The sequence below is a fragment of the Anthonomus grandis genome (assembly GCF_022605725.1).
Source record: "Anthonomus grandis grandis chromosome 1 unlocalized genomic scaffold, icAntGran1.3 Chromosome57, whole genome shotgun sequence".
Lineage (NCBI taxonomy): Eukaryota > Metazoa > Arthropoda > Insecta > Coleoptera > Curculionidae > Anthonomus > Anthonomus grandis.
Genome location: NW_026088431.1, coordinates 179,880 through 205,343, shown reverse-complemented (window position 1 = coordinate 205,343; position 25,464 = coordinate 179,880). Strand labels below are relative to the sequence as shown.

The 25,464-nt window shown below is 35.0% G+C and overlaps 2 long non-coding RNA genes across 5 annotated transcripts in view; one reads left to right on the top strand and one right to left on the bottom strand.

Moving 5' to 3' along the window:
• LOC126749448 (uncharacterized) overlaps nucleotides 1–12,381 on the bottom strand; it is a 35,232-nt gene extending 22,851 nt beyond the window's left edge. Inside the window, exons 1-3 of the long non-coding RNA XR_007665070.1 lie at nucleotides 12,307–12,381; nucleotides 11,824–11,960; nucleotides 3,242–3,349 (exon numbers count right to left, since the gene is read on the bottom strand). This is a non-coding gene — a long non-coding RNA (uncharacterized LOC126749448). The remainder of the gene's footprint in view (nucleotides 1–3,241; nucleotides 3,350–11,823; nucleotides 11,961–12,306) is intronic.
• The window catches only part of LOC126749449 (uncharacterized), a 37,403-nt gene extending 13,284 nt beyond the window's left edge, over nucleotides 1–24,119 (top strand). For 2 of the 4 annotated variants that reach the window (XR_007665072.1, XR_007665071.1), the window contains 5 exons: nucleotides 2,719–2,813; nucleotides 8,289–8,368; nucleotides 11,154–11,605; nucleotides 12,880–13,835; nucleotides 23,026–24,119. This is a non-coding gene — a long non-coding RNA (uncharacterized LOC126749449). Of the gene's footprint in view, nucleotides 1–2,718; nucleotides 2,814–8,288; nucleotides 8,369–11,153; nucleotides 11,606–12,879; nucleotides 13,836–20,020; nucleotides 20,235–20,290; nucleotides 20,367–20,424; nucleotides 20,491–20,577; nucleotides 20,787–22,131 lie in introns of those variants that run through there. The other 2 variants (XR_007665073.1, XR_007665075.1) reach the window with 2 other exon arrangements.
• Nucleotides 24,120–25,464: the final 1,345 nt, after the last annotated feature.

Genomic DNA, 25,464 nt, shown 5'->3' with positions numbered 1-25,464 from the left:
GAAGAATGAAGCTGCGTTTTAAGAAATCACTAGGAGCCAGTTCTGGAGAGCAGGAGAGTAGTTTGCAGATTACTGGACCGCAGCTTTTACTTACTATATGTTTTATTTATTTATTTATTTATTTATTTATATATATGTATTGTACCATTGACAATAAGAATAATATGCTTAAAATATGAAAAATTGAGTTTTCTTTCCCTAATCATATTGTTGGTTAGGGTTCAATAAAGTTGGTTGTTTGTGTCTTATTTTTACCCTCTTCGAGATTTGGTGCTCTGTAAAGGAGCTTCAAGGTTTGTACATTTGTTTTTATTGATTTTTGTATTGATTATTGTGTTTGTGTTGTTGTTAGTGCTGGAGGGATATATATTTTTCAAATTTCCATGAAAATTGGAGGAGTTATTGCATAGTTTGATCAAAGCTCAGTTTCAGCTCCTTTTAGGTCAAAAACCGTTAGTTTTTTGAGAAGTTTTGTAGAGATGTATTTTGTTTGATAAGAAAAATCCTTTCTTTTAGTCCAATTTTTATGACAATCGGTAGGAAATTAAGGAAGTTATTCCAGTTTTCCTCTTAAGACTCCCTTGTTAGTTTGTCACATTTTTCAATATCCCCCTTCAACTCTGAAATTATCCATTTTTTTTTAAATATTATAAATTTGGTAAATTTATTGTGCTAAATTAAAACCCCTTTGCATAAAGCCCATTTGCATAGAAATCTGTTGGAAATTAAGGAAACTATTCAAGGTTTCCACTTACGAGACCCTTATTTGTCATATTTTTCAATAACCTCCTTTAACTCTGGAACTTTCCAGTGTTTCGAAATTTCTATAGAGACACTTTTTGTTCTAAATTAAAATCCCTTTGCTTAGAGCCAATTTCCGTGCAAATCGTGGGGAAATTGAGGAAATTGTTGCAGTTTTCCAATGAGACACTTATTCATTTGACACCTGTCCCAAATTGGCCCTTTAACTCTGGAACTTTCCAGTTTTTCGACATTTTCATAGATACATTTTTTGTTCTAAACTAAAATCCCTTTCCTTAGAGCCTTTTTCCATGAAAATCGGTGGAAAATTGAGGAAATTATTGAAGTTTTTCCACGGAGACACTTATTAATTTGACACCTGTTCCAAATTTTCCCTTTAACTCTGGAACTCTCCAGTTTTTCGAAATTTTCATAGACACACTTTTTGTTCTAAACTAAAATCCCTTTCCTTAGAGCCTGTTTCCATGAAAATCGATGGGAAATTAAGGAAATTATTGAAGTTTTTCCACTGAGACACTTCTTAATTTGACACATGTTCCAATTTTTGCATTTAACTCTGGAACTCTCCAGTTTTTCGAAATTTTCATAGACACATTTTTTGTTCCAAATTAAAATCCCTTTCCTTAGAGCCTATTTCCATGAAAATCGGTGGAAAATTGAGGAAATTATTAAAGTTTTACACTGAGACGCTTATTCATTTGACACATGTTCCAATTTTTGCATTTAACTCTGGAACTTTCCAGTTTTTCGAAATTTTCATAAACAAATTTTTTGTTCTAAATTAAAATCCCTTTCCTAAGAGCCAATTTCCATGAAAATCGGTGGAAAATTGAAGAAATTATTAGTTTTCCACTGAGGCACTTTTATTAATTTGACACATGTTCCAATTTTTGCATTTAACTCTGGAACTCTCTAGTTTTTCGAAATTTTCATAGACACACTTTTTGTTCTAAACTAAAATCCCTTTCCTTAGAGCCTGTTTCCATGAAAATCGGTGGAAAATTGAGGAAATTATTAAAGTTTTACATTGAGGCACTTATTAATTTGACACATGTTCCAATTTTTGCATTTAACTCTGGAACTTTCCAGTTTTTCGAAATTTTCATAGACACACATTTTGTTCCAAATTAAAATTCCTTTCCTTAGAGCCAATTTCCATGAAAATCCGTTGAAAATTGCAGATATTATGGCACTTTCTTCTCCATTTCATCTTAAAAAAACCATCCAAATCGGCCTTTTTTTTGGGGCAAAATTGTTGTGATATCTTGTGATCACAATAGGGGATCCGTACAATCCTCGGTGACCATGAACTTCGGATTTACTCTACATCAGCAATCCCTTTGACAGGTGTCGAAACAAGGACTCGACGCGCATGCCCCTCGGTCTTAGCAGTGAGGCAAGTGGTCGCTGGAATTAGGGGGGAGCTCCCGGAAAATCGTCCAGGAAATCGGGAAAAGTGGGAATTAATTATAAAAAACATGTGAAAAGTGTTCTCTAAACCGCGAGGTTCATTTTGATGTAATTTTCATGGGTGTGCACCCGTTTTTTCGACGGTAAATCGTCAGGTAAGATGAACGTTTTCTGTACGTTCCTTTGTTGTTTGGTCGAAAGTGGTTTTTTCGTGAAAACAGGGATAATTCTTGAGTTGCATAAAAAAAAGTACTTGATTAGTGTTCTATGCATCGAGGGCCTCATTTTGGTGTATAATTCAATAGTGGGGACAAATTTTTTTTGTGGAAATTCGTGTGAAAAAATTTTCACTTTTCAAGGGTCATTAGACTCGCTTGGGTGACGTCAAGCAGGGACAAAATGGCCGCCTTAACTCTCCCTTATAAAATATCGATTTCATTATTGGATTTTCATTCATTCAAATAGTTTCTTATTGATTTTCCTTGGAAATTTGTTAAATCCCTTGGATTTACTGGTTTCTCAAATATGTTTATCCTTTTCTTTCAGATATAAGCAAGTAGACTCCCTCTCGGGTGGTAATCAGTGCCCAGAGGAGAGGACATAAGAAAAAGACGAGAAGAAGCCTCTTAGAGGCTATAGAGGTTAGTGGGGTTTTGTTAATTTGGATTTTTGTGCATGCTTTATTGAAATTTGCTCATATTTATATAGAGGTTAAAAGTATTTGGTGCATATATTGGTGACACGTTTTATGTATATTTCCTCTTAAGGAGATATACAGGGCATTCAAAAGTACTTAGTGCCTTTACCCTAACACTCCCTCGCAAATTTGCTTCCATCATTTTGTTAGTGTAGTGCTATAGTTTTTGTGCTTTTTTAGTGTTGTGCTTTTGTGATATTTTTAACAAATGTATTATGCTAAAATATCCTGTAACCCTTTATATTTGATGTAATAAAGCTTGGTGCTAGACCAATCTTTTATATTTGAGTGTAGACATGATTAATTTTTTGTGCTTTAAATGTGCAATGCAAATAATGCTTGAAGAAAAACAATTTTCCATAATCAACTCACCAGAGGTTCCTCGGAGACTCTGCTTTTGTTTTGTTTCAAGAAGTCACTAGGGGCCAATTCTGGACAGCAAGGGGGCAGTTTGCAGATGACTGGGCCTTCGGTTTTCTTCTATTTATATAAATGTTATATGTTAATGTTAAATATATTTTATAGCAATAAAAGTATACTTTGAAAGTGAAAAATTGAGTTTTCTTTCCCTAATCGTATTGTTTAGGGGCAATAGAGTTTGTTTGATGTGTTTTATTTCTACCTACTTTCATCTGTTTTAATTGCTTTAATAAATTTTATATTAAACGTTCGGTCTGATACAACATTCAAGGGAGTTAGGGTAAAGATAATTGGGGTATTTGACCTAAAAGTGTTTTTCAGTAGGTTTTTATACATTTGGATATAAAGTCAGTTCAACTCATCCAATTGTAATAATTCATGTTTTAAAAGTTGAAGAACATTAATCCAAAGCTTTCAAGACCAAAATTAAGTAAATCTGTTAATCGGAAGGGAAATGTTGCACTTTATACAAAAAAATGAGGCTAAAGTAAATGGCTTATGTAAACTTGTACATAGAGTCAATTCTATTCATTCAATTTGAAAGATTTATGTCTTGAAAGGTGCAGAACGTTCTTCTGGAACTTTTAAGACCAAAATCAATCAAATCGGTTGATCAGTAATGAAGATATTGCAGTTTATACAAAAAATGGGGCTAAAGTAAATGAGTTATATAAACTCGTACATAGAGTCAGTTTTACTCGAATCAATTTGAATGATTTATGTCTGAAAGTTACAAAATGATAATAAATATAAATATTTTCCTGATAAAACATAATAATTTGGTTTCAATGTAGTTAAAAAACTTATGTGAGAAATAGCAAGAAGCTAATTATTGGAAATCCTTTTTTCTTGTTAAATATAGAATCATGGTCAATTTAAAAACAAATATATTAAAGAATAATTAATATGCAGGGGTGTTAAAGACCTATTTGGTTATTTCAAGTTCTAGTTGTCTAGAAATAAGCCACACCTAATTGTTGCAGCTTTATTTCTCTTCTTTCATTTCCTTCTAACATTCTTATTATAGCATTGTAGGTAATCCTTTTTTTTTATTAAACCACTTAAGTTAATAAAACTTATACAATGTTTTCCTCATCTTTTGACTTATCTAATCAACGTGCATATTTTATATTAAGTTCTTATCGATAGAAACATTGAGGTACAAACTGAAGATGTCTTTAAAGAATCCGAAACAAGGATAACTATCTATTGTTAGGTCCAAAGGTTTTTCTTGCTGGTTACTTTTATAAAGTGAGTCTGACTAAGAGCATTTTGCTTCTCTCTTCTTTTAGTGTATTTGTCCTTTCACTTCTTCATGAGGGTTCAATAGTGCTTCTTCAGTACATTCTATATCACATTTTGGAAACCTTTCTTCAATAATTAATGACTTCAAAGAAGCCATTTCGCATGTATCAGTAGTACAATTTGCTTCCTCTTTGGCACAAATTGTACTAAGCAAAGCCTGGTTTTCCCAACTAAATTTAAACCAAGAAATCAGTTTTATTGACTTTAGATGATGGTAAAAATGGTTTTTATTGTGTCATACTTTACTGAGTGAATACCATTAATTGTGCAAGACACCAGCTTTGTTAATATGAGAATCTTGAGGCATTATGTGGTCACCTCTCGATAAAGATGTCTTACATTATTTTTAGTATATTCTTAGCACTAGCATATTATAGACACTTGGTATGTACTTAGCCAAGGGGCTATTAAAGATTTCTTTATGACTGAACAAATGTGTGAAGAGAATTAATTTCTTTAAGCAATCTAAATGTACAGAAGCAACTCTGTTTTGGTTTCTGCAGTATACATTGGTACAATAGTACATTTTGAAGGTTTTTCTTTACATTTAGATTTACGAATAAAACAATAGAAGTACTCAGAACTACTATTAACACATCTGACTCTGATCAGTTTATCTTTAAAAAAAAAAAAGTGAATTTAGCCGAAGAACTTCTGGTGCTGAAGTATGTTACAGATCTTGTACTGAATCTACTAGTAACAAAGATAATTGTGCTAAAGCCACTGAAGAAGAATGTAAAAGAGCTTAATAAGTTAATCCAAACCTTTCAAGACCAAGATCAAGCAAATCTGTTACTTAGAAGTGAAGATATTAAACCTTATACAAAAACTGGGTTTTGACTAAAGGATTTTAACATATTTCTATATAGAAGCAGTTCTATGGTACCAATTTAAATGGTTTATGTCTTAAAAGTTTCAGAGCGTTAATTCGAAGCTTTTAAGACCAAAACCAAGAAAATCTGTCGATAGGAAGAGAAGATATTGAACAACTTACAAAAATATAACTTGGGGTATGGGATTTTAACAAGTCTGTACCAAAAAGCAGTTCTATAGTACCAATTTAAATGGCTTAGGCCTTAAAAGTTGCAGAGGGTTAATTCAAAGATTTTAAGATCAAAATCAAGAAAATCTGTTGATAAGAAGAGAAGATATTGAACCTTTTACAAAAATATGACTTGGGGGTATGGGATTTTCACATATTTGTATCTAAAAGCAGTTTTATGGAACCAATTTGAATGGTTTATGTCTTAAAAGTTTCAGAGCGTTAATTCAAAGCTTTTAAGACCAAAATCAAGAAAATCTGTTAATAAGAAGAGAAGATATTGAACCTTTTACAAAAATATGACTTGGGAGTATGGGATTTTCACATATCTTTACCCGAAAGCAGTTCTATGGTACCAATTTGAATGGTTTATGTCTTAAAAGTTGCAGAGGGTTAATTCAAAGCTTTTAAGACCAAAATCAAGAAAATCCGTTGATAAGAAGAGAAGATATTGAACCTTTTACAAAAATATGACTTGGGGGTATGGGATTTTCACATATCTGTACCCAAAAGCAGTTCTATAGTACCAATTTGAATGGTTTATGTCTTAAAAGTTGCAGAGGGTTAATTCAAAGCTTTTAAGATCAAAATCAAGAAAATCTGTTGATAAGAAGAGAAGATATTGAACCTTATACCAAAATATGACTTGGGAGCATAGGATTTTCACATATTTGTATCTAAAAGCAGTTTTATGGAACCAATTTGAATGGTTTATCTCTTAAAAGTTGCAGAGCGTTTATTCAAAGCTTTTAAGACCAAAATCAAGAAAATCTGTTCATAGGTAGAGAGTATAGTGCACCTCATACAAAAATAGGTCTCCGACTAATAGATCCTTAACATTTTTGTATGTGAAAGCAGTTCTATGGCACCAATTTGAATCATTCAAGTCTCCAAAGCTGCAGAACATTCTTCTAAAGCTTCCAGTACTAAAATCAATCAAATCCAATAAATACAACAACAGTTATTCCACTTTGTACCAAGAGAGGGTTCTCTCAGTGGACCTTTAACAAATGTATGGATAAAATGAGTTCTGCTCAACCAAGTTGAAGAATTTATGTCTTCAAAGTTGCAGAACGTTCTTCTGAATATTTCAAGACCAAAATCAAGAAAATTTATTCATAAGAAGAAAAGATATTGAACCTTATACAAAAATATGACTTGGGAGTATGTGGTTTTCACATATCTGTACACAAAAGCAGTTCTATGGTACCAATTTGAATGGTTTATGTCTTAAAAGTTGCAGAGCGTTAATTCAAAGCTTTTAAGACCAAAATCAAGAAAATCTGTTCATAGGAAGAGGGTATAGTGCACCTCATACAAAAATAGGTCTCCGACTAATAGATCCTTAACAAATTTGTATCTAAAAGCAGTTCTATGGCACCAAATTGAGTCATTCAAGTCTCCAAATTTGCAGAACTTCCTTCTAAAGTTTCCAGTACTAAAGTCAATCAAATCCAATAGATAGAACAAAAGTTATTCCACTTTCTACCATGACAAGGTTCTCTCGGTAGACCTTTAACAAGTTTATGGATAAAATGAGTTCTGCTCAACCAAGTTGAATGATTAATGTCTTCAAAGTTGCAGAACATTCTTCTGAACCTTTCAAGACCAAAACCAAGCAAATCTGTTATTTGTTCTGAGAAGATTTTTGGACCTGTGAGTATAGTGGGGGTCTCGGGTAATAGAAGTAACCACAAAATTTTGTAAAATTTAAGTTTTTCTTGCCTAAAGGGCTAAAGTGTCCTACATATTCTTGAAGGGATTGAAACCAGCTTCAGGTTTATGTATAAACCTTTGGGGCTCAAGCAAAATTCTTCTGAGAAAATGCACTTGAAGGTAAACATACCCATAAAACCCTCAATAATTACCTACAAACAAGAGTATAGGCTGCTCAGGAAACCTGAGCATCTAAATTTATTCATATCAATAAAAAAAACCCGGTCAAATAGGGCTCCTTGGGGCCAAAACACCCTATTTATCGGTTTGTTTACAAATAAAGGGGCACCCTGTTGTTGTTTATATTGACATTGACACCGTTCGATGACATCGATCGACGGTGGCGCGAATCGATTCAAAAAAAAATGGACGAATCATAAAACAAGCGAAAAACGCGCGTGCGCCCTGCACGAGTCCCGACTGGTTCGGCAGTGTTCCCTGCTGCTGTCAAGATGGCCGCCCCCGCAACTTCTTCTGATACTGCTCCCGGAAAATCGTCCGGGAACACGGGAAAAGTGGGGAGTAATTACTGGAAGTGTTCGAAAAGTGTTCTCTAAACAATGAGCTTCGTTTTGAGGTAATTTTTAAGGGTGGGCACCTGTTATTTCTCTCGAAAATCGCGCGGTAAGATCTCGATCATCGGAAGGGGGGGGACAACAGGGTTTTTAGCGGTAAAATCGGGTGAATTCACGAGTTACACCCGAAAAAGTACTCGAATCGTGTCCTACGAGTCGGGGGCCTCGTTTTGGTGTATATTTCATTGAGGGGGGCATAATTTTTTTTCTGGATACCATTTTTTACCTTTGTGACGTCACAATGGCCACCCCAAACCACCTCTTAATAAAATATCGATTTTTTTATTGAATTCCCCCCGGAAATTTGTTAAATCCTTCGGGATTATGGTTTTTTTTAAAAGTGTTTTTCGGTTTGTTTCAGAACAGTGGGGGGGGCTCCCCTTCCCTTGCCCGGAACAGTGCCAACAAAAGAAGTCAGGAAATGCCTCTCCGAGGCCAGAGGTTAGTGACATTTTCATTAATTAATTTTGTACATTTGTAAATATCACTTGGCAATGGAAATTATTAAATATTGATGCATGTTTTTTCGAAATTTGGTAACACTTAGATAAAGGAAAAAGTATTTGAACATATTTCATTAAGTGCAACCTCGCATGACTTACGGTTACACCTGTTAACTCGGTTTTCCTCAGTTTCCCTTAAGGGCTGATATACAGGGTGTTCTAAACTAAATAGCACCCTCACGTCATGTTTGGTTACTTTGGTGTTGTGTTGTTTTATATTTGTGGTGTTTGTGACGAACTGTACATTCAAGGTGTTATGCAGAGTGTTCTAAAGTGAATAGCACCTTCCTCTTCACATATTTACTTACTTTGGTGTTGTGTCGTTTATATTTGTGATAAACTTTACTTGAAAATGGCCTGAGACCCAGCATAGATCCCTTAAATTAGATTTAGAGAACAAATGCACCCCTTAGACCAACCGATGCCTTGCCACGAAGACTGTGAGCCAATTTTTCTCTATAGCAAAATGGATTATTGTCAAAGAGGAACATGTAGACAGTAAGACAGAGAACAGCCTCTTAAGCATAAGATTCAAGAAGGTACCAGGGGGCCCCACTTCTTTCTCGACTCCAGATGACCTTTGACTTGTATTTTTATTATTTCATAATTTATTATTTGTGTAATGTAATAAAATATGTTTGAATTTGTATAAATTGTTTGTTTTTCACCCTATTGACGTGTCGTTTAGGGGGTAGTGAGGAGTGAAATGTTCACTTTTCAACCCTGTTTGGTGCAAAAGGGCTTTTACTGGTAATGTGCGGTTTTTATTGTAATTTGGGTTGAAAGTTAAAGGGGGTTTTCTGCCACTGTATGGGAAATAAAAGGGAAATTAATTTTTTAAAGAAAAGCCCTTAATATATTAAACAACTTTTATATAAATCATATTTTTGTCAGACCCATAGATCTTTTGAAAAAATTTTATTTTTTTTGTATTTTTTTTTCTGGTTTTCTTATGGTAAATTGCGAATAACTTCTGTTGTGTTCAGATTTCGAAAAAACATGTAAAATACTTTTTGATTTGCCTTTAAAGGGAGCATCCATTGCCATAATAAAAAACCCAAAATTTTTCATAGATTTTGAAAAAATGGCTTTTTTTTGGAAAACAGTTTTTCGTGATTTTCTCCCACTGTATGGGAAATAAAAGGAAAATTTCTTGTTCTAAGGATAGTCCTTATTATTTCAAACAACTTTTATATAAATCATATTTTTGTCAGACCTATAGATCTTTTGAAAAAAAAATTATTTTTTTTTGTATTTTTTTTTCTGGTTTTCTTATGGTAAATTGCGAATAACTTCTGTTGTGTTCAAATTTCGAAAAAACATGTAAAATACTTTTTGATTTGCCTTTAAAGGGAGCATCCGTTGCCATAATAAAAAACCCAAAATTTTTCATAGATTTTGAGAAAATGGCTTTTTTTGGAAAACAGTTTTTCGTGATTTTCTCCCACTGTATGGAAAATAAAAGGGAAATTAATTTTTTTGAGGAAAGCCCTTAATATTTCAAACAACTTTTATATAAATCATATTTTTGTCAGACCTATAGATCTTTTGAAAAAAAATTTTTTTTTTTGTATTTTTTTTTCTGGTTTTCTTATGGTAAATTGCAAATAACTTCTATTGTGTTCAAATTTCGAAAAAACATGTAAAATACTTTTTGATTTGCCTTTAAAGGGAGCATCCATTGCCACAATAAAAAACCCAAAATTTCTCATAGATTTTGAGAAAATGGCTTTTTTTGGAAAACAGTTTTTCGTGATTTTCTCCCACTGTATGGGAAATACAAGGAAAATTTCTTGTTCTAAGGATAGTCCTTATTATTTCAAACAACTTTTATATAAATCAATTTTCTCTCAGACCCATAGGATTTATGAAAAAAAATAAAACCTGTTTTTATCCCTATTGATTTTTTTTAATAAACATTTTTTTTTCCTGGCTTTCCTATGGAAAATAGAAACTTTTCTCATAAGACTTTTTTCATTATCTCTTCATGCTTAATACATGGCAAAAAAAATTTTTGGATCCTGATAACTTTCAAAAATTTTGAAAATTTTTTAGTCAAAAATTTTAAAAATGTCAATAACTTCTTTTCGGTTCAAATTTCGAAAAAACATGTAAAATACTTTTTGATTTGCCTTTAAAGGGAGCATCCGTTGCCATAATAAAAAACCCAAAATTTTTCATAGATTTTGAGAAAATGGCTTTTTTTGGAAAACAGTTTTTCATGATTTTCTCCCACTGCACAGGAAACACTATAGAAAATTTTTTTTTATGGAATTTTTGGCTTTTTTATGAAAAACAGGTTTTTCCAAAGCTTTTAAGGTCCAAATTAAAAAAATCCATTAACCGGAAGAGAATATATTACACTTTAAATTGAGGTGGTCCTCGGACTATACCATTTTCACAAATTTGTCAATAAAGTCAGTTCTACTGAACCGATTTAAATGATTTATGCCTTAACAGTTGCAAAAGGTTTTTCCAAAGCTTTTGAGACCTAAATCGAGCAAATCTGACCATTTGGGGGGACTCATTTGCCTGTTTTACAAAAAAAAAACTTAACTTGGAGGGTATTTACAAATCTGTCGATAAAGTCACTTCTACTAAACCAATTTCGATCATTTTTACCTTGAAAAGATGATCATCAGATGAGGCTCTCAAAAAAAAACATTTTTAACTCCTTTCTTCTTAATCAATTTACTTAAAAATGTCTCTCTCGTTTGTTTCAGGCATAAAGTGCAGTGTAGTGTATATAGAGACATATAGTGCCAAAACAAAAGAGGGTGTAGCAGATCTAGTTGGCGATATAGTCCCGACCCGAGGGTGGTGCTTCTGGACAAGGTCTCCACAGGTGCCCACCGGCGATCGGTCCGGTGTCGTCCCTTTGGGGGGGTCAGAGGGGCACCAGTGCCCCTCATAAACCCCTCTAAAAGGTCGTCAAGGGGTCGTACCGACGGTGGGTGCAATAGGATGTAAAGACTGGGTCTCGTGCATCACCAATTCGTGCTCGGCGGTTGTGCCACTGCCTGTTTTGATTTTTTATTTTTTCGTTCTCTTTTTATTTTCTCCTTCCCCCCCGTGGTCTAAACCGCCCATTGGGGGTGCGTGTCCACCTGAGGGACACGGGACAGAAGAGGACCTAAGAAGTAGACGATAAGGCGGTGGAATATACCTTGAAAAGGTGAGTTATGTTTCACGGTTTCTTCTATTGTTTTGAGGTTAACTTTCACTTGTTTCGGGCTACTTGATTAAGAGTCTTTTGAAGTGCTTTTAAGTTACTACCACCTTCACCCCCTCCCCCACATATAAAAAAAATATAAAGGGCGAAATAATAATGAATAAAGCAAACAGGCCAATAATAATTAAAGCTTTTTGTAATAAAATCAGGCATCCACTTACATTGATTAAAATGATGATGAATGAGTTCACATGACTCCATCAGGCCCCATTGATAAATCCGCTTGTTTTCTCGATCAGCTCCTAGGGGGGCACTTTAGGCTTCCTCGGGGCTACAATCCAATGGCTTATAAGGCTCCCTATAGCAAAAATTACTTCAATTAAAAATTATCAAATATCTTGAAAACTATTAGGGTTACGCTAAAAACCTATAGAAGCAATTTTGTAGATCTCCTCGAGATCTACAATAAACCCCTCTACGATTTTTCTCATAAAACCAACGGAAATCAAGTTACAACCCCATTAAAATAAATCATTAATCAATATGGCCTTGAGGGTCCAAAAGCGTCCTTTGTTGCCTGCCCAAGCCTTCTTCGCGTTTTCACCCTCTGTGCCTTAAAAATATTTAATTTGGGGGGCCTAATAGGGGCGATTAGACTAAAAACTAAAACAAACGAATATAAAAAAAACAAAAGAGTAACTTACTTAAGCTATTAGGCGTGGCGGCCATTTTTGTTTTAAAACGAACCTATACAACAACATGTCAAGTGACTCATTGCTATAGAAATGCCGCAGTGCGTCAGTCAAACTTTAGGTGGGGGACCAATGGTGTTGAGGCACACCGGTGTTGCCAGAGTGGGCGGACCAGGTTGCCGCGAAATAACTTTTTTAATTTTATATTCATGAAAATAACTCAAATTACTTCGCTTTTTAATTAACGAGTTGTGTTGCACCACGGCCGTCTCTACCTTAAGTATAGATAAGTAGAGGGGGCCGTGGTTGCACAATTATTATAACTATATTTTTCCTGTCAAAAAAGCCCTACTGATGTATTGAAAAAAGCCCTAAATTTCGTGGTGAAACTGCCAATCTGGCAGCGCTGCGTCGCCACTGTAAAGCGGTGTCGATATCGATATTCGAGGGGGTGATGGCGATTTAAGGTCCGGGGGTTGATGAAAGAGGCACCCCTCTAAGGTGCGAAATAAAGTGAAAGTTATTCTATAAGGGTGGTTTTATTAATTCTATATTTAACTAATGTGTCGTTTTCTATTGTTTCAGGTATCTACTAGAGTTCGTTCAAGTAAGGCCGTTCATTACTAAGCATGACAGTTTGAAAATCGCAAAATTCTGTTAGATCTACATTCAGTGTCGCACCATATTTTGTGGTGTGTCACTGGATTTAGATTTTGATGAATTTTTAATGCAAAGCCAGGCATTTGTTTGACTTTGACCCCAGGTTCAATGTCAGATCTATTGCTGACCTTGAATTCTCTCTCGGTTGTTCTCTCTTAAAAAAAGATTTTCAAACTTAAAAGATTAAGAGTCCTTCAGACTCAAAGAGAAAAGTCGCCCGAAAGACTTAAAGAGAAAAGTCACTTTGACTTTGAAAGAAAAAGGTAGAAACACGCATGTACACTTGCCCTCCTTGTCGTTGACCTTGATGAGCAGCCTCCCCCGGGACACCCTGTAAAAGTCCACCCCGTCACTTTCTCTTTCAGGTGTCCCTTTTTACACACTCACAAACACACGGGGGTTAAAACGTGAGAAAAATCCGGGTTGTTTTCTCGCGGTTTGCCCTCTATAGGTTAAGCTTTTGTATTGTTATGCATGTTGTACACACACACATTTCCATGCTTAGGGGTGCCAATCTCCCCCTAAGTTATGTCCGGAGGTGCTAAATTTTCCTCTGGAGCGTCACCAAGAAGGTCTCTCTTGTTTTTCTTTTATATCACCTCCTTTCAGTCCCTTATTTATCAGCATAAGTTTTTATGGTGGTAATTTAACACTGAAGGGCCATCATCAGTTTAAATTAATCTTAAATTCAATTATTTTCAAATATCTTTATCCCCTTTAGTCCCTTGGTCTTCAGCATAAGGTTTTATGGTGATCATTCAATACTAAGGGGTGATTTTCATGCTTTTTGGTGACGTCGTTGATGGGGGAAGGAGTGATGTCTTTTAGGAACTGGAGTGCCAAAAATCCTCCATCGTTGCCGGGAGTCCGGAGCCCTTCAGGTCGGACTCCGTTTGCGTTTGGTTGTTCGTAAGGGTTCATACGCTGTCAATTATTATTAATTATAAGTCATTTGTTCAATTTAAAAGTAAAGAGAATTATGTGGGAAAGATCCATCCATCCAAACACACATTTACTAATCATATAATTTCTTTCAGCTTTTTATTGTCGTCGGAGACCCAAGGACATGTACCTCTCTTTCAGGTTTTCTCTTTCAGGTCCACAGGAGGTTCCAATCGAGGATCGAGGTTCCTTCAGTTCTGTCTGAGAGCCACTGATTTGGCAATATCTTCCTTTCAATCTCTTCTATTCGTAGAACCATCCATTGCTGTACCTCTGGTACTTATTTTGGGAACATTGTGTGTGTTATTGTCCTTGGAAAAGCTTTTTCCATAATTCTTCCACGTACGGAGTCTCCTTTGGAGCTCCATCGTTATTATCCACTTCTTCACTCTTGTTGGTAACTCCCGCATTTCCTCGTTTGTGGAGCGTGATCCGCTGGATCCGTCGCCAGCGTCGATCTCCCACACTCACGATCGGTTTTCTTGATGATGGAGATCCGTCGAAACCCGTTCGCCGATCGACGTCAATCTCCCCCCTCCAAGATCCGCTGAAATCCGTCGATCAGCGTCGTGATCTTCGTCGATCTCGTTCGGACGCCGTCGTGGTGAAGATCCGCCGGAAACGACGTCCGGCGTCGATCTTCGTTTCTTTTCGTGTTTAGCCGGTCGCCATCGGTTGAGTTCGCGAAGTGTCAAGTGTGTGCGTCGGGTGTGTTCGGTTTCGGTCGGGTCGCGGTCGTCGTCCTTTTCCGTCGGTTTTTTCGGATTTCTTGGGAGTCTTGTATTGTATTTTATTGTTGTTTCGTGTTTGGGTGGAATTAATTTATTAAAAAAATCTATTAAAGTTTCTGTTTTTCAAAAAAATAATTAAAAAATTGTATTTTTGTTTTGTTGCATACGTGTACGAGAAAACCAAAGGGAAAATGAACCTTTAGGAAGCCAAATTGCAAACCATTTTTTAGTAGTTAAGTTAGAGGGTGTTCCTGAGGAGTCTGAGGTGGAAATGCCTCTTTGAATCAGGAATTTCTTTATTTCGTGAGAAAATCTCTTAATTTATTACTAAAAATGAAACAGAGAATGGAATGTCTCTGCTCTCTTAATTTTTAAATAAATATTTATATTTTTTAAAGGGTCACAATAAGATAGAGAATGGAATGTCTCTATTTCTTTAATTAAATTTTATATTAAAAAGAAAACTTTTAGGTAAAATTCTCATTTTCTTTTAAATGAAGAACAAGTTCATTATTTTCAAGGCGGTTTTCATTAATGTCAGGGCAAATAACTGGAAAAGAGAATGAAATGTCTCTTTCATTAATTTTAATGCGGAATCATTAACTTTCTTTATTAAAGCATTTTTTAATTAACTAATAAATTCTTATGCGAATCTTAATTAAAATTGAAAATTTCTATGCGGAATTTTAAAAGATTTTCATTAATTTTAACAATTAATAATTAATTTATAGAGAATAAATAAAACTAAAAAAATCTTATGCGGATCTTAATTAACATTTCTTAATTTCTATGCGAATTTAAAAAAAAAAAAAATTAACTATAGAGAATAGGAAAGTCTCTATTTTTTATTGATATATACAGTCAGGAATAATACAGAGAATAGGAAAGTCTCTGTTCTTAATTAATAACTAAAGTTGAGCAAAAGACAGAGGATAGGAAAGCCTCTATCGACTTTTGTGTGCTAGGGAGGTACTAGGCGTGTCCGGTTCGGAAGTTCTGTCTTCCTCAAAACTTAAAACCAAACCAACCATAAATAAAACCATAACAAATAACTTAATAAATAAAACCGATATAAACATATATAATATGAAAACCAGGGTGTCCCATTAAGACCAAATATATGAATTAAACACAACAAGTTTATTTATGTATATATTGCCAATAAATAAATGATTTATTCATTGGCAATAAATATGTAGATAAATGAACATTCGTATACCTACCGCGACGTATTCGTATATAAATCCAGATGCGCTCGATCCACAATAAAACAAGTGAAAGTGAAAAGTGTTCCAGGCAGAGACCAGATCCGGCTCCAAGGACGACCCTCCAGGACCGGTTGAAGGAAAACTTTCAAAGATCCCGACCTACGGAAGGTCTGGATCGGAGAGTCTACTTCACCACTTGTTTCCCTATTGAACTTATTAATGCCTGCGTGTTTTTCCCTTTTTTTCCAGGGGCTTCCCGATTTCTACGACTCCCTACCTGGACAGCCTTAGATTCCCGAAAAAAAAGTAAGCCATTTGAAATGAGTACTTTTCTATATAAGTTAAATTAACCATGAACCCTTTCCAGATCATAATTGACGTCGCAGTCCTATAGTAGTAATCTATGATGTTAGAAACAAGAGAACTTTATGTTTTGGGGGCCACCTAGTCATATTCTACCCCTATAGAAGACTTTGCTACAACCCCTCTTGGACTTATTAATTTTCTTTTATGTTTCAGGGTCACTTAGTCACTTACTGCTTCTATGGAAGACTTTGCTACACCCCCCTTTGGACTTAATAATGTTTTTTTATGTTTCAGGGTCACTTGGTCACTTACTGTTTCTATGGAAGGCTCTGCTACATCCCCTTTTGGACTTATTAATTTTTTTTTTATGTTTCAGGGTCATTTAGTCACTTACTGCTTCTATGGAAGACTTTGCTACACCCCCCTTTGGACTTAATAATGTTTTTTATGTTTCAGGGTCACTTAGTCATCTACTGCTTCTATGGAAGGCTCTGCTACAACCCTCTTTGGACTTACTAATTTTTTTTATGTTTCAGGGTCACTTAGTCATCTTCTGCTTCTATGGAAGGCTTCGCTACACCCCTTGTAGATTTATTAATTTATTTTTTATGTTTCAGGGTCGTTTAGTCACCCAATGCTTCTATGGAAGGCTCCGCTACATCCTCCTTTGGATTTAATAATGTTTTTTTATGTTTCAGGGTCACTTAGTCATCTTCTGCCCTATGGAAGACCCTGCTATATCCCCTTTTGGACTTAATAATGTTTTTTTATGTTTCAGGGTCACTTAGTCATCTTCTGCTTCTATGGAAGGCTCCGCTACACCCCTTGTAGACTTATTAATTTATTTTTTATGTTGCAGGGTCACTTAGTTATCTACTGCTTCTATGGAAGACTCTGCTACACCCCTCTTTGGACTTACTAATTTATTTTTTATATTTCAGGGTCACTTCGTCACCTAATGCTTCTATGGAAGGCTCTGCTACATCCCCTTGTGGACTTAATAATGTTTTTTTATGTTTCAGGGTCACTTAGTCATCTTCTGCTTCTATGGAAGACTCTGCTACACCCCCCTTTGGACTTATTAATTTATTTTTTATGTTTCAGGGTCACTTAGTCATCTACTGCTTCTATGGAAGACTCTGCTACACCCCCCTTTGGACTTATTAATTTATTTTTTATGTTTTAGGGTCACTTAGTCATCTTCTGCTTCTATGGAAGGCTCTGCTACAACCCCCTTTGGTCTTACTAATTTTTTTTTATGTTTCAGGGTCACTTAGTCACTTACTGCTTCTATGGAAGACTCTGCTACACTCCCCTTTGGACTTATTAATTTATTTTTTATGTTTCAGGGTCACTTAGTCATCTACTGCTTCTATGGAAGGCTCTGCTACACCCCCCTTTGGACTTATTAATTTTTTTTATGTTTCAGAGTCACTTATTCACCTACTGCCTCTACAGAAGACCCCTACTGCCCCTATGGAAGGCTCTGCTACAGCCCTCCTTGGACTTATTATTTTTTTTTTTATGTTTTAGGGTCACCTTCTGCCCCTATATTTAGGAAACGGCCCTGGATTTGGAATTAGGACCCAATTTCCATGAAAATAGAGGAATTACATTTTGTCTTCTTAATTATCTCTTGGCTTTGAGATTATTGGATTAATGAAAATTCTTATGGACACTTTTTTATTTCGAATTAAAAATCCCTTCCTAAAAAATCCATATCCTTGGAAATCGTTGGGAAATTATGACGGAATGTCACTTTTTCTTCATTTTCTTTTATTTCCGGAACTTTTGGATTAATGGATGTTTTTGTAGATACATTTTTTGTTGAGAATTAAAATTCCTTTCTTATGACCCAATTTCCATGAAAATAGGTGCGCAATTGGGGAATTTATTCCAGTTTCTCCCTCTTGGTATTTCTCATTCGTTTGACACATTTTTCATTATTTTCTCTTCCGTTTTTCTCTGAAATTTTCCAGTTTTTCAGAATTTTAATAGACACATTTTTTGTTCTAAATTAAAAATCCATTCCTCTGAGCTAATTTCCATAAAAATCGGTAAGAAAATAGGGAAGTTATACTAAGTTTTCTACTTAGGTTCTCTGATTCGTGTGACACAGTTTTCATTATTTTCTCTGTCTTTTTTCTCCGAAATTTCTCAGCTTTTCAGAATTTTCATAGACACATTTTTTGTTCTAAATTAAAAATCCATTCCTCTGAGCTAATTTCCATAAAAATCGGTAAGAAAATAGGAAAGTTATACTAAGTTTTCCACTTAGATTCCCTCATTCGTGTGACACATTTTTCATTATTTTCTCTTTTCTTTTTCTCTGAAATTTTCCAGTTTTTCAGAATTTTCATGGACACGTTTTTTTGTTCTGAATTAAAAATCCATTCCTCTGAGCTAATTTCCATAAAAATTGGTAAGAAAATAGGGAAGTTATACGAGTTTTTCCACTTAGATTCTCTCATTTGTGTGACACATTTTTCATTATTTTCTCTGCTTTTTTTCTCTGAAATTTTCTAGTTTTTCAGAATTTTCATAGACATATTTTTTGTTCTAAATTAAAAATCCGTTCCTCAGAGCTAATTTCCATAAACATCGGTAAGAAAATAGGGAAATTCTACTAAGTTTTCCACTTAGATTCTCTCATTCGTTTGAGACATTTTTCATTATTTTCTCTTTCCTTTTTCTCTGAAATTTTCCAGTTTTTCAGAGACACAATTTTTGTTCCAAATTAAAAATCCATTCCTCTGAGTTAATTTCCATAAAAATCGGTAAGAAAATAGGGAAGTTATACTAAGTTTTCCACTTAGATTCTCTCATTCGTGTGACACATTTTTCATTATTTTCTCTGTCTTTTTTCTCTGCAATTTTCCAGTTTTTCAGAACTTTCATAGACACATTTTTTGTTCTAAATTAAAAATCCATTCCTCAGGGCTAATTTCCATTAAAATCGGTAAGAAAATAGGGAAGTTATACGAGTTTATCCACTTAGATTCTCTCATTCGTTTGAGACATTTTTCATTATTTTCTCTGCCTTTTTTCTCTGAAATTTTCCAGTTTTTCAGAGACACAATTTTTGTTCCAAATTAAAAATCCATTCCTCTGAGTTAATTTCCATAAAAATCGGTAAGAAAATAGGGAAGTTATACTAAGTTTTCCACTTGGATTTTCTCATTCGTTTGACACAGTTTTCATTATTTTCTCTGCCTTTTTTCTCTGAAATTTTCCAGTTTTTTAGAATTTTCATAGACATATTTTTTGTTCTAAATTAAAAATCCATTCCTCTGAGCTAACTTCCATAAAAATCGGTAAGAAAATAGGGAAGTTATACTAAGTTTTCCACTTAGGTTCTCTCATTCGTGTGACACAGTTTTCATTATTTTCTCTTCCTTTTTTCTCTGAAATTGTCCACTTTTTCAGAATTTTCATAGATACATTTTTTGTTCTAAATTAAAAATCCATTCCTCAGAGCTAACTTCCATAAAAATCGGTAAGAAAATAGGGAAGTTATACTAAGTTTTCCACTTAGGTTCTCTCATTCGTGTGACACATTTTTCATTATTTTCTCTGCCTTTTTTTTCTGAAATTTTCCAGTTTTTCAGAATTTTCATAGACACATTTTTTGTTCTAAATTTAAAATCCATTCCTCTGAGCTAATTTCCATAAAAATCGGTAAGAAAATAGGGAAATTATACTAAGTTTTCCACTTAGATTCTCTCATTCGTTTGAACTCTTCCTTCCGACCCAATTGCCATGAAAATTTTCTTCATTTTCTGGTTGACTTTGTTTCTTCATCACACTTTTCACATTTTTTTTTCGTTACTGGACAATATGGGACGAAAACAGTCTTACTAATCCAGGCTGGATCTTTAGGACCATAAACAAAAGACGCCATCTAGCTTCGCGAAAGACCAAATGGAGACTCACAAGATCGCCCTCATTTCATTTTGTTTTTGGGGGGGCAGATACTGAAGTAGTTCTCTTTTCAGATTGACGTGGCCTACCACCACCCTCTCCGAAGGACGCCGCTTACCCTCAGCTGGACGGGCTTACCCTACTAGGAGAGTTCACCTTAAGGTTTCTTAAGGTAAGTCATTTAAAATCGTACTTTTGGATGGATGAATCATAGAAACCTTTTTCCAGGTGACAGATGCTTCCGACTAAGTAGGGCTTCGGGGAAGAACCAAAAGAACTCACACCGTCTGCCGCAATTATGGTGGTAAGTTTCGACTTAATCCAGTTGCTTACTTAATAAATAAATTATTTTCTCCTTACAGAGAGGAGGGATCCTTCTATGGGCACCAAGACCCTTTAAATGGATATTCCGAAGTGTTTTAAGTGAAGTGAGTAAACCCCTTTATCACTTAATATTATATTCTTGCATTATTTTGCTGTCTGTTTTCCTTAAATGTTGTTTCTCTTTGTTTCAGGTGTAGTGACTCTAGTGTATTTTATTAAAATATAATAATTTAATGAACAGTATAGTAGTGTATAGTGCCAAAAGAGGGGGTAGCAGATCCGGTTGGCGTTATAGTCTCTTCCCTGGGGGCTTGTCTCTACGGGGGCAAAGTCCTCAGGACGTGGACAGAAGAAGGACCTGAGAAGTAGACGATAAGGCGACGGAATATACCTTGAAAAGGTGAGTTACATTTCATGGTTGAATCATTTCGGTTTTTGTCTATTTTAACACCCCGTATAATATATTCGGTATTAAATTTGGTTTAAAGCTAAGTTGTGTGCAGCTGAGTTTACTATATTCTCTCTACTATAATACCCAAGTAATAAGCAAATGTAATTGTCGCAACTTCGTGCAAATTATAAACGAGTTCTTTAAAATGTCGTAGATTTAAACTATATGAATATTCCCTCTTAATGCCATTATATAACTGGCAGTACTGTGATCGACACAAGGCCGTAAAAAAAAAAAAAAAACTAGTCTTAAATGAGAGGTAATAAATTAAAATTCAAGTCACAGGTCTCATGCATATCCGAATCAAATGTTTATACGTGTTTCGTCTGTACGAGGCATCGTCAGATCCTCTCGTGTATTAATAGTACAGCGTGTTTTGTGACAAATATATCTTGTATATCTAAATAATCGTTATTGAAGGAGGTTCCTCAGAGATACCTTTACGTCTTATTCAAGACGTGAATATTTCAGTATTTTTATCTACATAATAAAAAAAAATGAAGGTGCTGAATTCAGTTACGGAATGGCACCAAAGACTTTGCTGGTTTTTAATATAATATGTATATATTTTTGTTAAGAAATTCTTAGTCTCTTCCATGGAATTTGAAGTAACACACTTTAAATAATGATTAATATCTTCCATGTTTTTGGGCTCATAATATGCCAGTTTGTTCCAAGTATTTCTTCATGTCTTTTAAAAATCATTTTTTCGATTGTTCCATGCCTAAATAAAATATTTTTCTGGCTTCCAGGGTTTCCTCAATAATCATTCAACGTTTTCCAGGCATCTGAAACATGCCCAGGGGTAGGGATATTGGTTAAAGATGTATATGAGGTTTTTTTTTGTAATTATTGTTTTACCATCAGGGGCTTTTTTTAGGCACAATTTTAATGCTTTTAGTGCATGTGAAAAATCGCCAATTTGAATTTTAAATTTAAGAAAAGTTACTCCTTGTAATCGGTTTCTTTTACTAATGTCCCAATGTGTAACTGCCAAAAAATCTAATGTAAAAGAAAAGACGACGTTAGATGATTGATACAAGTCAGAGGTAGATAAAACATAAAATTGATAAAATAGGATGGACACATACTAAAAAAAATAATTCATTTTTTTAATATTTAGATCTGTGACTTGGAATTTAAGTTTGTGCCGATTATTCATATTTAGCCAATGAGATCTTAGAGGACTGATGGTCTATTTAGGTCATAAATTCCCTTTTTCACACACACACACCTTTTTGTTCTTTATTTAATTTATAACATATGATTAATGTGTTGTTTTCTATTGTTTCAGGTATCTACTAGAGTTCGTTCAAGTAAGTTAATTCATTACTAAGCATGACAGTTTGAAAATCGCAAAATTCTGTTAGATCTACATTCAATGTCGCACTGTTGCGGTGCGTCACTGGATTTAGATTTTGATGAATTTTTAATCCGAAGCCAGGCATTTGTTTGACTTCGACCCCCCGGGTTCATTGTCAGCTCTTTTGCTGACGTTGAATTCTCTCTCTCTTTAAAAGATTTTCAAACTTTAAGAGTCCTTCAGACTCACAGAAAGAGAAAAGTCACTTTGACTTTTAAAGAAAAAGGTAGAAACACGCATGTACACTTGCCCTCCTTGTCGTTGACCTTGATGAGCAGCCTCCCCCGGGACACCCTGTAAAAGTCCACCCCGTCACCTTCTCTTTCAGCTGTCCCTTTTTACACACTCACAAACACACGGGGGTTAAAACGTGAGAAAAATCCGGGTTGTTTTCTCGCGGTTTGCCCTCTATAGCTTAAGCTTTTGTATTGTTGCATGTTGTACACACACACATTTCCATGCTTAGGGGTGCCACAATCCCCCCTAAGTCATGCCGGAGGTGCTAAATTTTCCTCCGGGGCGTCACCAAGAAGGTCTCTTTTATTTTTTCTCTCTACCTTCAGTCCCTTAGTTATCAGCATAAGTTTTTATGGTGGTAATTTAACACTGAGGGGCCATAATCAGTTTAAATTAAATTATTTTCAATATCTTTTGGTCCCCTTTAGTCCCTTGGTCTTCAGCATAAGGTTTTATGGTGATCATTCAATACTAAGGGGTGATTTTCATGCTTTTTGGTGACGTCGTTGATGGGGGAAGCAGTGATGTCTTTTAGGAACTGGAGTGCCAAAAATCCTCCATCGTTGCCGGGGGTCCGGAGCCCTTCAGGTCGGACTCCGTTTGCGTTTGGTTGTTCGTAAGGGTTCATACGCTGTCAATTATTAATTATAAAAGTCATTTGTTTAATTTAAAAGTAAAGAGAATTATGTGGGAAAGATCCATCCATCCAAACACACATTTACTAATCATATAATTTCTTTCAGCTTTTTATTGTCGTCGGAGACCCAAGGACATGTACCTCTCTTTCAGGTTTTCTCTTTCAGGTCCACAGGAGGTTCCAATCGAGGATCGAGGTTCCTTCAGTTCTGTCTGAGAGCCACTGATTTGGCAATATCTTCCTTTCAATCTCTTCTATTCGTAGAACCATTCATTGCTGTACCTCTGGTACTTATTTTGGGAACATTGTGTGTGTTATTGTCGTTGGAAAAGCTTTTTCCATAATTCTTCCACATAATGGAGTCTCCTCTGGAGCTCCATCGTTGTCCACCAATCCACTTCTTTACTCTTGTTGGTAACTCCCGCATTTCCTCGTTTGTGGAGTGTGATCCGCTGGATCCGTCGCCAGCGTCGATCTCCCACACTCACGATCGGTTTTCTTGATGATGGAGATCCGTCGAAACCCGTTCGCCGACCGACGTCAATCTCCCCCTTCTAAGATCCGCTGAAATCCGTCGATCAGCGTCGTGATCTTCGTCGATCTCGTTCGGACGCCGTCGTGGTGAAGATCCGCCGGAAACGACGTCCGGCGTCGATCTTCGTTTCTTTTCGTGTTTAGCCGGTCGCCATCGGGTGTGATCGCGAAGTGTCAAGTGTGTGCGTCGGGTGTGTTCGGTTTCGGTCGGGTCGCGGTCGTCGTCCTTGTCCGTCGGTTTTTTCGGATTTCTTGGGAGTCTTGTATTGTATTTTATTGTTGTTTCGTGTTTGGGTGGAATTAATTTATTAAAAAAATCTATTAAAGTTTCTGTTTTTCAAAAAAATAATTAAAAAATTGTATTTTTGTTTTGTTGCATACGTGTACGAGAAAACCAATGGGAAAATGAACCTTTAGGAAGCCAAATTGCAAACCATTTTTTAGTAGTTAAGTTAGAGGGTGTTCCTGAGGAGTCTGAGGTGGAAATGCCTCTTTGAATCAGGAATTTCTTTATTTCGTGAGAAAATCTCTTAATTTATTACTAAAAATGAAACAGAGAATGGAATGTCTCTGCTCTCTTAATTTTTAAATAAATATTTATATTTTTTAAGGCTCAGAATAAGATAGAAAATACGATGTCTTTATTTCTTTAATTAAATTTTATAATAAAAACAAAACTTTTAGGCAAAATTCTCATTTTCTTTTAAATGAAAAATAAGTTCATTATTTTCAAGGCGGTTTTCATTAATGTCAGGGCAAATAACTGGAAAAGAGAATGAAATGTCTCTTTCATTAATTTTTATGCGGAATCATTAACTTTCTTTATTAATGCATTTTTTAATTAACTAATAAATTCTTATGCGACTCTTAATTAAAATTGAAAATTTCAGTCATTTTTATGCGGAATTTTAAAAAGCTTTTCATTAATTTTAACAATTAATAATTAATTTATAGAGAATAAATAAAACTAAAAAAATCTTATGCGGATCTTAATTAACATTTCTTAATTTCTATGCGAATTTAAAAAAAAAATTAATTAACTATAGAGAATAGGAAAGTCTCTATTTTTTATTGATATATACAGTCAGGAATAATACAGAGAATAGGAAAGTCTCTGTTCTTAATTAATAACTAAAGTTGAGCAAAAGACAGAGGATAGGAAAGCCTCTATCGACTTTTGTGTGCTAGGGAGGTACTAGGCGTGTCCGGTTCGGAAGTTCTGTCTTCCTCAAAACTTAAAACCAAACCAACCATAAATAAAACCATAACAAATAACTTAATAAATAAAACCTATATAAAAATATATAATATGAAAACCAGGGTGTCCCATTAAGACCAAATACATGAATTAAATACTATACAAGTTTATTTATGTATATATTGCCAATAAATAATTATGATTTATTCATTGGCAATAAATATGTAGATGAATGAACATTCGTATACCTACCGCGACGTATTCGTATATAAATCCAGATGCGCTCGATCCACATTAGAACAAGTGAAAGTGAAAAGTGTTCCAGGCAGAGACCAGATCCGGCTCCAAGGACGACCCTCCAGGACCGGTTGAAGGAAAACTTTCAAAGATCCCGACCTACGGAAGGTCTGGATCGGAGAGTCTACTTCGCCACTTGTTTCCCTATTGAACTTATTAATGCCTGCGTGTTTTTCCTTTTTTTTCCAGGGGCTTCCCGATTTCTACGACTCCCTACCTGGACAGCCTTAGATTCCCGAAAAAAAAGTAAGCCCTTTAAATCGAGTACTTTTGCATAAATTGAATGAATCATAAACCCCTTCTTTTTCCAGACAATTATTGTTGACACCCCAATGGGACCAAAAGGAACCATGACAACCGG